Below are 13,699 nucleotides of genomic sequence, written 5' to 3'. Positions count from 1 at the left end.
ATATAGTGTTGAGTCTACCAAAAATTCGTTGATGATGGATACATATTCAGAAACATGCCACACCTTGACGGCTTTTGTTAACTTGTGTGTCGGAATGAATGAAAATACACCCTTCAAAACAATTGACGAATCATTTAATCACTTCTTTATGAGTATCTGTTGTAGAGTAGGGAAGGTGAGTGTAAGCCCACAGCACTTAGGCCACATGTGACCCATTGTACATTCTTCAGAGGAGTTGTCCTCCTGTCATTGTCCATCCTGTCCTTTCCAGGAAGGTGGACAGGTCATTGGGAGACATCTCCTTCATATCGGAAGATGTAGGCCAAGACTCGCCGAACACACACTCTCTTATTGACGATAACTTCGGGCACTCGCATAGGACATGCCTGACAGTCTCATCTTCCTGTTCACACATCCTGCATAGAGGTGTGTCCACTAGCTCCATATTATGGAGGTGTTTCCTTAGTTGACAGTGACCAGTCAGAAATCCTACTGTTAGGCGTAGATTTTTCCTGGTCATCGCCAGATATTTCTTCGGCGCCAGCTCTTCAGGGTCGCCAGGTCCTGGCAAGATTGCATCCTTTGATTCCATCCCATCTCTTTAGGGATTGAGCATGGATGTAACATTTGGCTAGTTCCGCAAGTGTTGAAGTCATCAGGTCGTAGGTGCCACTGGGTCCTAAAATTCTTAGTCCAGCCGCTTCCTTGGCTAAAAAGTCGGCAATGCGATTACCTTTACTCCTGTCGTATCCTTTAACCGACCTCAGGATAATGTTTTTATCTACCGAGACTTTGGCTAAATCTTGGTGGCACTATAGTACTAGCCCTGAGGTAACACATTGTCTGTTCAAGGCTAATAGGGCTTGTCTGCTGTCAGTGCAGATTGTTATGTTCATGCCAAACATTCCTTTCCTGGTCATTTCTTTTATGGCGATTAAGATACCAGCCAGTTCTGTTTGGACCACGCTGGTATTTTTTCCCATTCCCCACTCAATCCTCAGGCTTAGTGATCTGGAGTACACTCCACATCCTGAGCCTTCTTTCAATAAATTGATGGATGTAGCCGTTAATACGTGGTAGGAAATCATAATGATGAGAAAAATGAAACTTTCTATGTATTTTACCACTTTAATTTGTAACTAACGTTACTGCAGTTTCGTCCTATAGATACATTTTCAAACTTATACAATAATAATAGAAAGTTTTATTTCTTTTATCATGAGCCTCCTTTGGTGTTTGAGCCGTCTGTATAAATACGTAATGCATTTGTAGTATATGACTCTGTGTTCTGTTTTATTTGTATTTTGTAAGGTTTATTAAACACAAACGTGGGGGGTTCAATTGCATCACTGGTTGCCTACAGAAGAGGTTGCTCAGTAAGCGCTTCTCGCCATAGGCTCAGCCTCAGTTGATCCATTCCTACTTCGATGTTTACACCAGCCGTTCGCAATCGGAACATGGCCATTAACGCAACCTCAGATCCGTAGTTAATTTCATTGCTGCGGTTGGTGTTGTTCTCATGGCTCCTTGATGTTTCAACAAGCCAATTGCTGTATTTGATATAATTTTTGGATGACCGTGGCTTTTAGAACTTTCGGTCCCCATGCAATGGCTCCATACGTTAACATAGGTCTTATTGCAGTGTAGATTCAGGTGACCACACGGGGTGAAAGACCCCATGCGCGTCCCACTGTCCTTCGACATTGCTCATAAACCACATATGCTCTTTTTGTTCTACTTTGTAGGTGAGAGTTCCATGTTAGCTTTCTGTCGAGGACATTACCAAGGTATTTCACCTCTTCAGAAAAGTTTAGTTTGCTTTTGAAGATTTCGGGAGGTTTTGAGCCGGATAAACTTCTTTTCCTGGTGAAACAGACCATCTCAGTCTTCTTGTGATTGATCGATAGTGAGTGTTTCTTTCACCATGTTTCTATTAATTTGAGCCCATCCTGCGCTCTATCACACAGTGTGTTCACAAATTTGCCGGTTTACAAGATAACTATGTCATCTGCATATGCAATTGTGTAGAATCCATTATTGTTGAGGTGATCTTTATGAGTATTCACCGAAAGTCATTTTTGGTGAGCTTGTAATTTTTTTAGTAGTAAAAAAACGTATGTTCAGATGGCTACCAAAGCCACGCTAAATTATTGAATGATTTTTAGTTGATTTTTTAGTTGTTTTTGTGTTACAATTAATGGCTTAGTATCTTGTGTTTCCTCCTGGGACAGAAATCAGCTCGAATTCGCCGGGGCATGGTTTTAATGAATCTCCTGAGGTTTTTTTGAGACAAAGGCTCCCACCCTTCTCGAAAAGCGATTTCCAGCTCATCCAAAGTGGTGGGTTGGTTTTGATGACTTCTGATGCTTCTCTCCAGTTGATCCTATACATGCTCGATGGGATTCAGGTCCGGGCTGCAAGCTGGCCACCCCAAGTAGTGATATTGTGGGCTTGTAGGTACTGACGCATGATCCCTTCAGCGTGGTGACGAGCCTCATCGTACATAAAAATGAAATTGTGCCCTCCTGCTTCTGCTTTGTGACGTATCTGGACATCCAACACATCATTAACGCACCTTTGGGCGGTCAGGGATGACTACATGGTCTGTACAATCATTGAGTGTTATTCCACCGCATACCATTCTTGATCTACCTCCAAAGGGGACCCTCATCAGAAAAGAGTACTTAGTACTTCACGCCAATGATTTAGCTGCCAACGTCTGCGTGTCCAAGCGAACTGCATCCCTTCTCGTGCTGTAAGCCTAGGTACTTGAACTGGTCGTGTAGATCTGAATCTACTTTCTCGAAGTCGATTTAGCACAGTCTGGTCGGAAATTTGAGTCGCCGTTGCTCGACTTAGCTCATTTTGTGGCTCCCTGGCTATTGAAAATCTGCGCCTGATAGCACTTAAACCTAAATACCTGTCCTTCTACCCTTCCCCCCTAGGGACAGTCTCCAGTTGTTGGTAGCGGTCCCAAAGTCTTGAAACCTCTGATTGACTTACACCTAACTGTTAATATTGAGAAACACCACCTTCAATCCATTTTACAGCCCTAGTGGTATCATTGTCAGAAAGAAATCTTCTAACACCTGCCATGGTACGTAAACAGGAGGCACCAGACAGAAAATGGGTAAACTGTGCCTTGTAAGTTTGATTGACAACTGGTTAGTACTTGGATCATGCTGTTTTTCATTTCTGTTTCGGTATGTTCACAAATAGATGAGAATTATCTATACCAATCCAAAGTCAAGAGACAAAAACAACCTCTGTTATTTCTAATCACAGTTGTCCTTTGCCAAAGGTCACATTATTTTATTTATCATAAAACTTATTCTTGTACACGGTCATTACATAGTAGTGATCCTATAATTGTTTGAGGAGTGTATATGGAACGAAGTCGAAAATAGCAGAATAACTATTATAACTAAAGTCATTGTTTGTGTTGAAAATCAGAGTTTTTTTTTAATCGAAGGTCGATAAAAAAATATTGAAAACATTTTGAAAATGAAAAAAATAGCTGCAAAGTGACAGGTTATGACAGTTGTCCAGGAGCACGCAAAGACAATAGAAGTTATAATAATTGTTGTCACGATAGAAGCAAAGTCAAAAATATCCATCAGTTATTTTCACTGCAGCTAGCGAGAAGATCGAATCTTTGACAAGGAATCCGTAATGCAAATAGACTGCGGAATATTGGGAATCAGTCTAAGTCAGATGAAGAAGAAATCGCACGTAAGGAGCGCCGTGTTCATTGTTGCCAGGTTTACGGTTTTTATAGTAAATTTCCTGTTTTGACTCTGGACTGTTTGAGAAATCTACTGATGATTCAGTTTACTTTTTATTATATAACTATTAAATACCTGTATGCAGTACCGCGCATGGAGTATGTAAGCTATACAATGAATTTTATGCTGTTTTTTTATCAATCTATTATTTTAATGACTGCCAAGCATGAAAATAACCCGGTAACACTGGCCGTTCCAGTGTGGCCCGACTTCGTGCTCCAGAAACACTATATGAAAAAATAATATAATATACCCTAAATAATAACCCAACATTGATAATTTCTAAGGTGGTAAGAAGCAACATCATTTAAATTATATTACGTTTTCCAAACAAAGACTATATTCGTTTAACAATAGTAAATTTGCAGTAAAAGATTTGTGGTTATATCACTCAAATTGCCAAGTATAAATATGATTCATTGCAAGTCTGAAGATCGCATCAACTGGACATAAAAGCCTACAAATAAAATAAATAATTCATCCTGGCTAATAGTACGATGGACATTGAAATTCATCCGGGGTAAACTTTGCCGTCTAATACATTTAGCAGATTCTATATCGATGTAGTTTTGTATATTTTTGTGGAAAGTTGAATGACCAAAAACACCAATTAACATTAAGTTCTCCCGAATAATGTCTTCTAAAAATACTTTTTCATATTTCAATAGACGAATATAGCCATTTACTTCAATCAAAATTCAAAGTAAACCATGACCAAATATGTTCCGACATCAAATTTCGCTTGACAGGAAACAACATAATTGGCATTCATAAACTGAAGTAAAGGTTTCGACTTCCCATGGAAGCAGTACTAATTTTTAACGGATCAGTTCGTTTATTTGCATAGAAGACTTACAGGGTAGTGCAAAAAATAATAACGATCAAATTACCACCGGGTTTGGATATACATATTCAATGTATCGCGAATTATTCCGATAATTCCAGCTATTTCGGAATTTTTCTCTCGTTGTTCCACCACCAAATGTAGCGATCCGACTTATCTGTTAAAATCTGTTTTTCCGCTGTCGCCCACCCCCCCCCCCTACGAACGACAACTCTCAAAAGTCAAAACTTGTGCGACTTAAGGACTAACGAGGTCTTACCTTTCAACGTGTGATTCCAAACACGGACTGGACGACAGGAAGTGAAAATCGATCGTCCAGCCTTGCGGTTCGAACCACCGGTCCATTGACTGAGTGGGGCTGACCACCCACGTCAACCCACCAGGCTACCGTCCTACCTACCTATATATCTTGACATACACATGGCAACGTGTATCAAGTTTCTCCAGGCAAGATTTAAAAAAAACAGTCTTCGGTTTGAGTATATGTATATACGAGTGTGTCAATTTGAGGATCAGATCAATTAGTTCGAATATTAGTTCAAACAAAAGATGAGGGTAGGAAACAGGAAAGGAAAAGGAAAGAAGACCAGACAACTAGATGGATAAGACCAAAAAAACTGAAGTAACAAGAACGTAAAAGAGAAGAACTGAAAGAGCGGCAACTCAAAAGGGACGATTAGGATTCGCTCAAGCATCTGTCAGAACAAGAAGAAACACTTGGGATATCGACTGAAGAGAAATAGCAGAAAAGTCTGAAAAGTTAAGGTGAAATATATATTGGAAGCTGAAGACAAGATTAAAGAGGTTTGAGGCGAAGTCAAGAAAGTCTGCAATGAAATACAAACGTTCCGGCGACGGGGAAAAAGAAAAGTCTGAAGTAGGTTGGGTAAGATTAATGAAAGGGTAATATAAAATCTGAAATTTAACGAACAGGTCATGACGGAGGTGGATAATAAGTTGCAGGTGGATACCGCTCGGAAAGAGGCTAGACATGGCAGATCACCTTGTGATGTAATACAAAGGCCAAGGCGTAGGCTCATTTGCGGCGCCGAGGCAAAAAAGAGAAAGATAGCGATAGAGGCAGAAGTGGCAGCAACTATAAGTGCACCTTCCTCCTTCCCCATCATCAAGGGCACTTCCTGCGGCGGGCGCCAAGAGCTCCGCCTTGAATAAAGGCAAGGAACCGGTTGCCCCTGCAGGAAAGCGCCCTCACTTGAGCACCTACACGGAGGGAACTCCAAGAAGATTGAAAAAGCCGCGCAACGTCAGTAATATCGCTGCACCTTCCAAAACCTTCGCGGAGGCCGCCGTGAGACACCTCAATGTTGCCAAAGAGAGTGTGTGTTCGGCGAGTCTTGGCCTACACCTGCCGATATAAAGGAGATGTCTCCTAGTGACCTGTCCATCTTCCTGGAAAGGACAGGATGGGCGATGACCTAGGAAGACAACTTCTCGGGAGGATGTACAATGGGTCACATGTGACCTAAGTGCTGTGGGTCTACATTAACCGTCCCTACTCTACAGATTCAGATACAGAAGTTGCAGGAACAAGTGAGCAAATCGAAATATTGCTTCAAGTTACAGATACATTTCCAACGAATCGGCTTTCAACGACTTCCGAAGTCGTTGAAAATTTCAGGCAGCAGCCAACGCTAAAGCTAGTTAGGAGTGAAAATTACCACTTCACATTGCCAGCGCTGTCAAGCCAGTATTTGGCAATACTTCATAACATTCCATGTAGTAGATAAAATTATGGTTGAAGCTCTGAAAATGTACTATAGATAGCAATATTTGAAGCTAGTCTATCACAGCCAACTGAGTAGCAGACATCAAACACCATAGGAGACTTGCAGTTAGAGGTAGATGTCGAAAAACGTATCTCCAAGTGTCAGAAAAATTTTAGAGCAGATTGGAGTGGATGTATTCATCTGAGGGTTGAAAGACACCGAGATTCAGCAAATCCTGAGGCTGGGACAACGCTTAATGATGAATACTGTATTGTTAGCTACACTAGAGCTCGAGGCTGAAAAACGGCTTCCGGAAGAACAAAAGTTGAGTTAAGAAAGGCAACTTTGGCCACAGAAAAACATTGAAGCAGATTCGTAGTGATTCGTACGATAAAACGCAGATGGTCAGTTGATAGAAACGACTAAGGTCTCATGTTAATCACAGCAGGAATCAATCAAATGGAGAGGAAGAGCAAAATGCTCTTAGATCAAAGCGAAGCAGGAAAAACTACATCAATTGGAGAGTAGACGATAAGTCTCTAGGACCCGAGAGAAAGCTGAGGCCACCAACACCCCTGGGAAGACACAGTAACCGACTTCAGAAAGGAGACAAAACTCGCTATTAATGCCAAAAGGGCTGCAAAAAATGCTTCTTCTGGTCGTAGCGGCAGAATTATGGTTATCCAACTCCATGGGAGTTGAGCAAAACATTTCAACATTAACAGGACCCTGGCTTATTTTTGACAAATGTACTACTCAACTATCACCGTGTTGTGGAAGCATGGTGAAAACGACACCATTGTTGCACCTAAGAAGGGGTCATCAAGAGAACCAGATAAGGAGACATAAGTCCAAGAACTCACCAGCCAATACGTATGGATTACTAAGAAAGGGTCATAAAGAGAACCATCTAAGGAGATATAAGTCCAAAAACTCACCAGCCAATACGTATATTTATACGTATCCAAGAGAACCAGATAAGGAGACATAAGTCCAAGAACTCATCAGCCAATACATATGGATTACTATGAAAGGGTTATCAAGAGGACCACATAAGGAGAAATAAGTCCAGAAACTCTCCAGCTAATACGTATGGATTACTAAGAAAGGGTCATCCAGAGAACTAGATAAGGAGACATAAGTCCAAGAACTCACCAGCCAATACATATGGATTACTAAGAAAGGGTTATCAAGAGAACCACATGAGACATAAGTCCAAGAACTCACCAGCTAATACGTATGGATTACTAGCGACTAGAAATAGAAGCGACCACTAAGAAGAGTAGGGGATACATACTTCCATCGGAAAAATGATGTGAGATTGAAGCAATTTTAGACAAAGGAATTGCTGTGAAACTACAGAGGAGATGGTACGGCCCTTACTTGGTGACCAAGAAGATAAATGACTTGGTATATCTCATACAGCTAACACCAAAGAGGAAACAACCTTCCTAAAAGTAATAGGTAAGAAGTGTTGAGTTGTATTTGGAGTCAATAATTATGTTTGTCAAATTTGATCAAGCTTGTTATGAAAAATAATTTCACCTTATGAAAAAGTTAACAACGAAGTAAGATTTGGGTTGATAAGCGGTTGTCTTGGATAAGAGAAAACTTTTCAATAAACGGTTGAAAATAAAAAAATATCAATATTTAAACAGAACGTTCGAATCGAGCCCATCCGTTAGAATGTTCGAAGATAACGCTTACATTTTTGTTGATATTTTTTGAATAAGTAGATAGATACACGCAATATTCCCACCTACATCTCTGTATCAGCCACAGATTGTGTTTGTTCCCAACGCGCAAACTGATCAGTTAGATTTCTCTTTTAGCCCATACCCGCGACACGGTCGACAGTCTTCTGTTATCCAATCTCGCGATCGAGTCAGCGCTGTTTTGAATCCGATTGTCGATCGCGTAAACAAATGAGTGAATTTCAAATAAACGAACATCACATGTGAATCTGAACAGAAGGAACACTGGCTAAGTTTTCGGATACGGATTTTCGGCCGAGAGTTTTCGAAGGTGTTTCGGTCTCGCGGAAAACTGGTGCCTGTGGTGTTTTTTCTCCATCGGAAAGTTGTACCTTGCCTCCACGTGGGTAGAAGACAGGATAGGATAATAGTAAACTTGTTAGGTGGAATAATGTTTGTCGAGGAGTGGTCGGCAGTTTGTTTTTCATTTTGGTTGTGTTGCTGAGAATTGTAGAAATGAGTGTGTACAGGGTAGGACGGAAAGCACATTAGGTTTCGTGAAGTTGAACGTAGGACGCTTTTTGGAGGGTTATTTATTAGCCCGCGATAAGTTTTAATCTCTGCCTTCCTTCGAATCCATGAAGTTGTATTCAAATTGGGAAATATTCTGTGTAGATGATGAAAGCGAGATACTTTGGTGAAAATTTCGGGTTGAAACTATGAACTGTCTTTGAACTACCACCTTTTTCATGTGGTAGTTCAAGGACATTTTGATAAAACTTTTTAAACTCTTCAAATATTTCACCACCAGATATCTAAATGAAAAAAAATTATATTTTTTTGTTATTTTGAACACATATGAATTAGGTTATCCCAAGGTAACATTTCGGGGAGGCTGCACCTGCCGATTTCGAAAACAGTTTATGTGTATTTTACGTATTTTGCAATGTAGATTGCAAATCCAAAAAAAATAATCGGTGCTCTTCCTCCTTTTGAAAGGTATAGCCCTTCAAATTCCAATAATTACAAATTTTCACCCTTTTTTTTGCACAATACCAACTATAGAATCACAAGTTTTTATTCCCCACATCATCTTCATATCTTATTTCACCTTCTTTGACACTTTTCAGTTTGATAAACAACATTTTTCATATAAAAAACTTTATTAATTCACTGAGCTGTTTTTTTTTCGAAATATTACCTTACAATGTAGGAATGTGACCAGAAAACGAATCCTTTGTTAAATGAAGTTTTTTATAGGAATACTGTCGATTAATAAACTTTTTAGTGTCAAAGAAGGTGAAATAATGAAATTAATTTTATCGTCTTTGAAAACAATATCAAAAGTTTTATAAAAGAGGGGACACATCAGCCCCATATCCATGCTACCCCTTTCTTATACTTTTTCATCAATTTTTCGAAACTCACCAGGTAATCTGGCTGCCGTTTCAATATTTGATCACTGCCGTTCATTATTTTTTGTTGATAATCATGGCAAATAATCTAACTGTGATAAAATATTTTCTGTTCACAAATTATTGAATTAAGTTGCCTCTGAAAAACAATATCAAAAGCCTTGTCTTATTTGTCTTATTCGTGTTCAAAATTCAACAATAATTTTTCATCAGAATTTTTAAAATTCTCCTAATGGTGTAATATTTGGTGCCATTTTATCATTCGGCCACTCTTGTTATCAGTTATCACTTGAAAACGATTCTGGATACTTACAATTGAAACGTCATGAAGTAAATTGGTTTGAAATCTTTTTATTTCATTTTTATTGTAATATTTTAGTATTTTTCTCAAAGTTCAAAAAATAAACTTTTTTTTTGTACCTTGGGAGCTGTCTCCCAGTCCAAGTCTCCAGAAAACACTGCAGCCTCTTGGGCTTATTGCGTTTATTCTCCCATTTTCTCATGACACCCATTCCATCAGTCTCGTTCCCTGTACTAATTTGTACAGGTTCCGTGTTGGATGTTCGTCATATTCTTCTGGGCGTAATTTTGTACGTCCATATATTGCCTGCCTCCTGTGATTCAGTGCTTCACATTAGCATAAGATGTATAGAGCTGTTTCTGTCCCTTCGTTCCATAATCTGCAGCTGAGGTCTCCGTTGTACAGCCCCATTTCATTCAGGTGTCCTCTAAGCGGACAATGACCGGTTAGTAACCCTGTAATTATTCTGAGCCGATCCCTACTATATTGAAGTAGTTCTACGGTTCTTTTCTCGGACGGTTCCCTAATGTAGGTTCTACTGTGTTTGTTACCAGGTACTTTTGTCCAGTACTCTGTGTGTTTCTTATTGGTCCATGTCCTAATCTGGTTTCGTACCAATCGTTTTGGTACCCCCAGAGCTGGTTCAGGACCTATATATGAAGTTGGTGATCCGCGTCTAGCGCTTTCATCAGCTTTATCATTACCTGTGATTCCTGAATGCCCTGGCACCCAATACAAAGTTAATTTGTTCCTGTTTGCAAGTTCATTCAGTTCTTCATGGCATTCCCAGACCAGTTTTAATGTCACCTTCGGGTGTGTCAGAGCTCCAATCTGTAAAAATATTGATCCGCTCATTTCTTTGAGGTCTCAATTCAATAAGCCTTGCACACTGCAAGATAGCATACACTTCCGCCTAAATCTAAACCAAATCTAAACTACAGCTATCCTAGCGGATAGCTGTAGTTTAGATTTGGTTTAGACAGATTTCTATCCGCTCGGTATATTCCAGCTCCCGTTCCATGTTTGGTCTTCGATCCATTTGTGTACCAGGTGTTTTTTCCAAACATGTTTTCGGGATGACTAATGGTCTTCCATTCTTCACGGCTTATGATTTTGGCCGTGAAGTTTGTGTTAAAGGTGTACTTCGGTGTCATGTGGTCCGTGCACATATTCAATATGTGCTCCTCCACTTGTTCCGAAATTTCTGTTCGGTCGGATCTTTTGTAGTTCCAACTTACCAAGCTTTCGTGTCTGTTTAAAATCTGTTTTTCCGTTAATCAGCTGTCACCCCCATACGAACAACAACTCTCAAAAGTTGAGAAACTTGTGCGTGCTAAGGACTAACGAGGTCAGGACGAAGTAATCTGAGTTTTACAAGAGTTCGGGAGTCGATGAGGAGATTGGATTATTGCATCCATCATTTTTAACAGTTCTTGAAGATTAAGAACTATTACATGTAAATTTTGGCAATAAATTGTTATTGTAGAAATTCTTCGAAACAAATCGCTCTATCAAAAATCATCAGAGGACAAAATATCTTTAGATCAGTCCAAAGAATAGTTCCTTAAGTTTTTGCCGCACGTTTAATGAACACTCTTGTGAGCAAAGTTTGTTGCACACAAATTTCCACAAATTTTTACTTTTGAACCACATATAGGCATACAAGAAAAGAAAATTAACACTCCTTTCAAAATAACTTTCTTCATACTAATTAGGGATTTTTAGTTTAATTTTAAGAATGTTGCGAGTTTCATTTAGTATGTGTATTCAGTTTCAGTATCATTTTGCTCCTTCCAAAAAATGTTTTTTTCGTTAATTATGTCAATACCTAGTCTTACCTGCGTTTTAATTTTTTTATATGAAAGAAAATATTTTACGTTTTGTATCTGCAGTATATTATTTGAGTAATTAGCTTTTAGTATATGTATTTTAGTTTCTTATCAAATCTTTCAAAATAGGAGTTTCAAATGATATGAATATGTAAAAAACCATATCGGTTAACGTTGGGGCAATTACCAAAAAGGAAAAAAAGAAATTCATTACAATGGATTTGGGTATAATTAAAAAAAAAAAGTTGATCAACCTTTGACCGGGAATTCATAAATTCCATGAAATCTTGAAAGACTTTTGTTGTCTCGGACTCGAGTACAATCAAGTTCTATAAAATTTCCAAGTCGAAATTGGGCATCGAATTCAGTGTAATCGCGGTCAATATTTGTTTTCGGTTGAGGGAGCAGACGATTCACTGCCGAACAATGTCATGAATCAGAATCGGTCACTGTAAAAATTGGAATGAAGAGAAAATTTCTAGGAAATTATAAAACAGCTTTATAAATTTTCGAAACTTCGTGCAACGAATTAATTTTGTTAATTTGAAGACGGAAATACGAGTTGACCGTTTCACTCTAATAAAATAATGTTTCTTAAGTGCCAGTTTTTGTTTATCGCCTGCTGATTCAGCATATATCGTATAATTAATTAGTACATTGAGTTTTATTAATACTCGAATGTACAATTGTAACTGTATTGTTTTCATATATTTTCATAGAATAATTGCTCATGAAGAAATTAATGGCAGTTGGGTAGATAATTCAGTAACCCTGACATATATTGTTTATCGATAAATAGAAAATTTCGTGTTTCCCTTACTATTGTATCAGGAATGCCCCACTGTCTAGCAATAATTAAAATGTATCAACATCTCATTTGTTATGTGTCATATAATGCCAGGCATTGTACTGTGCTGTATAGTTCAAGTAAACGATATAATGCAGCGTCTGTGTTAGGAATCACACGTTAAAAGGTAAGACCTCGTTAGTCCTTAGCTCGCACAAGTTTCTCAACTCCTAAGAGTTGTCGTTCGTATGGGGGCGATAGCTGATTAACGGAAAAACGGACAGAAACAGAACAGATACATTCCAACAGCTTTCTTTTAATGATATAGTTACGGAGCTAACTAATTTCGGTATTCAATAATCATTTCTGGTTATATAACAATCAATAATAACTTTTTGTCGAAAAACCTTTAATAAATAAGTTTCCCATATGGTGCATACTTTGGGGATGACACTGTGTATAATAAAAAAATATATAATAAATATTTCGTTTATATATATATATATATATATATATATATATATATATATATATATATATATATATATATATATATATATATACAATCGATCGCTTCTAAAACACTACACTAACTTTCTTCGAAAGCTTCTGATAATTCCTCTCCCACATCGTCTGTTTCACTATTTAAATCAATAATAAATTCATTTACAACATTAATTTTGAAGTGTCCAATCTCCATATAGTCTCTTTCAACTAAAATTACTTTTTTAATCCTTTTCTGCAAGTCTTCTTCTTTATCCAATTCTGAAGAATTTTGTCACAGCAGCTCACGTTATGGCCGGAAGTATCTATCTATTCAATTTCTTCCTTATGATTTCAGTTGTAGGAATCTCATTGCTTTTGTAACAGTCGTATATTGTTTTATTAGATGAAAATCTAAAGGTTTTGGTAATCCTCTATCACATCGCGTCTTGTGTTTATAAGGTTTTTTCTTTTACTATTTTACGTACAGTTGAGAAAGGAATTTCGGTTATATCTGATGTTGCTTGCAATAGCATTATTCACCATCGCTATTGGAATCACTACAATGGAAAAAGTCTGCGTTATCACACTCGTTATTACTATTAGTACTTGTCCAAGGACTCCATATTTTAAACAGATAACAAAAATTTTAAATAATTATAACTGCACCAATATCGAATTTCAACACTCAAATCGCGATCAGTTCCTGAACTGAACATTGATGGCACGGCGGCGATAACCATCCCCGCATTCCCGATTTCTATTCGTAACATGATTTCAAATTTAATTTTATGACTCTTCAGCCAATCATAAAACTCGGTTAGTAAAAATTAT

General features: G+C 38.2%; 1 protein-coding gene across 7 annotated transcripts in view; it reads left to right on the top strand.

Moving 5' to 3' along the window:
* Positions 1-13,699, top strand: part of Fak (protein tyrosine kinase 2 Fak) — a 117,919-nt gene that overhangs the window by 34,276 nt on the left and 69,944 nt on the right. For 2 of the 7 annotated variants that reach the window (XM_074179739.1, XM_074179736.1), the window contains exon 1: positions 8,179-8,493. The exons of 2 other annotated variants lie outside the window; for them this stretch is intronic. The gene's annotated coding sequence lies outside the window, so the exon portion shown is untranslated. Of the gene's footprint in view, positions 1-8,177; positions 8,494-13,699 lie in introns of those variants that run through there. 3 more of the 7 variants (XM_074179735.1, XM_074179734.1, XM_074179733.1) reach the window with 3 other exon arrangements.

This window comes from Leptinotarsa decemlineata, unplaced genomic scaffold (genome assembly GCF_025532065.1).
Source record: "Leptinotarsa decemlineata unplaced genomic scaffold, Ldec_3_MD MMD2_tig00026282_RagTag_RagTag, whole genome shotgun sequence".
Lineage (NCBI taxonomy): Eukaryota > Metazoa > Arthropoda > Insecta > Coleoptera > Chrysomelidae > Leptinotarsa > Leptinotarsa decemlineata.
This window is presented reverse-complemented; position numbering and strand designations above follow the sequence as displayed.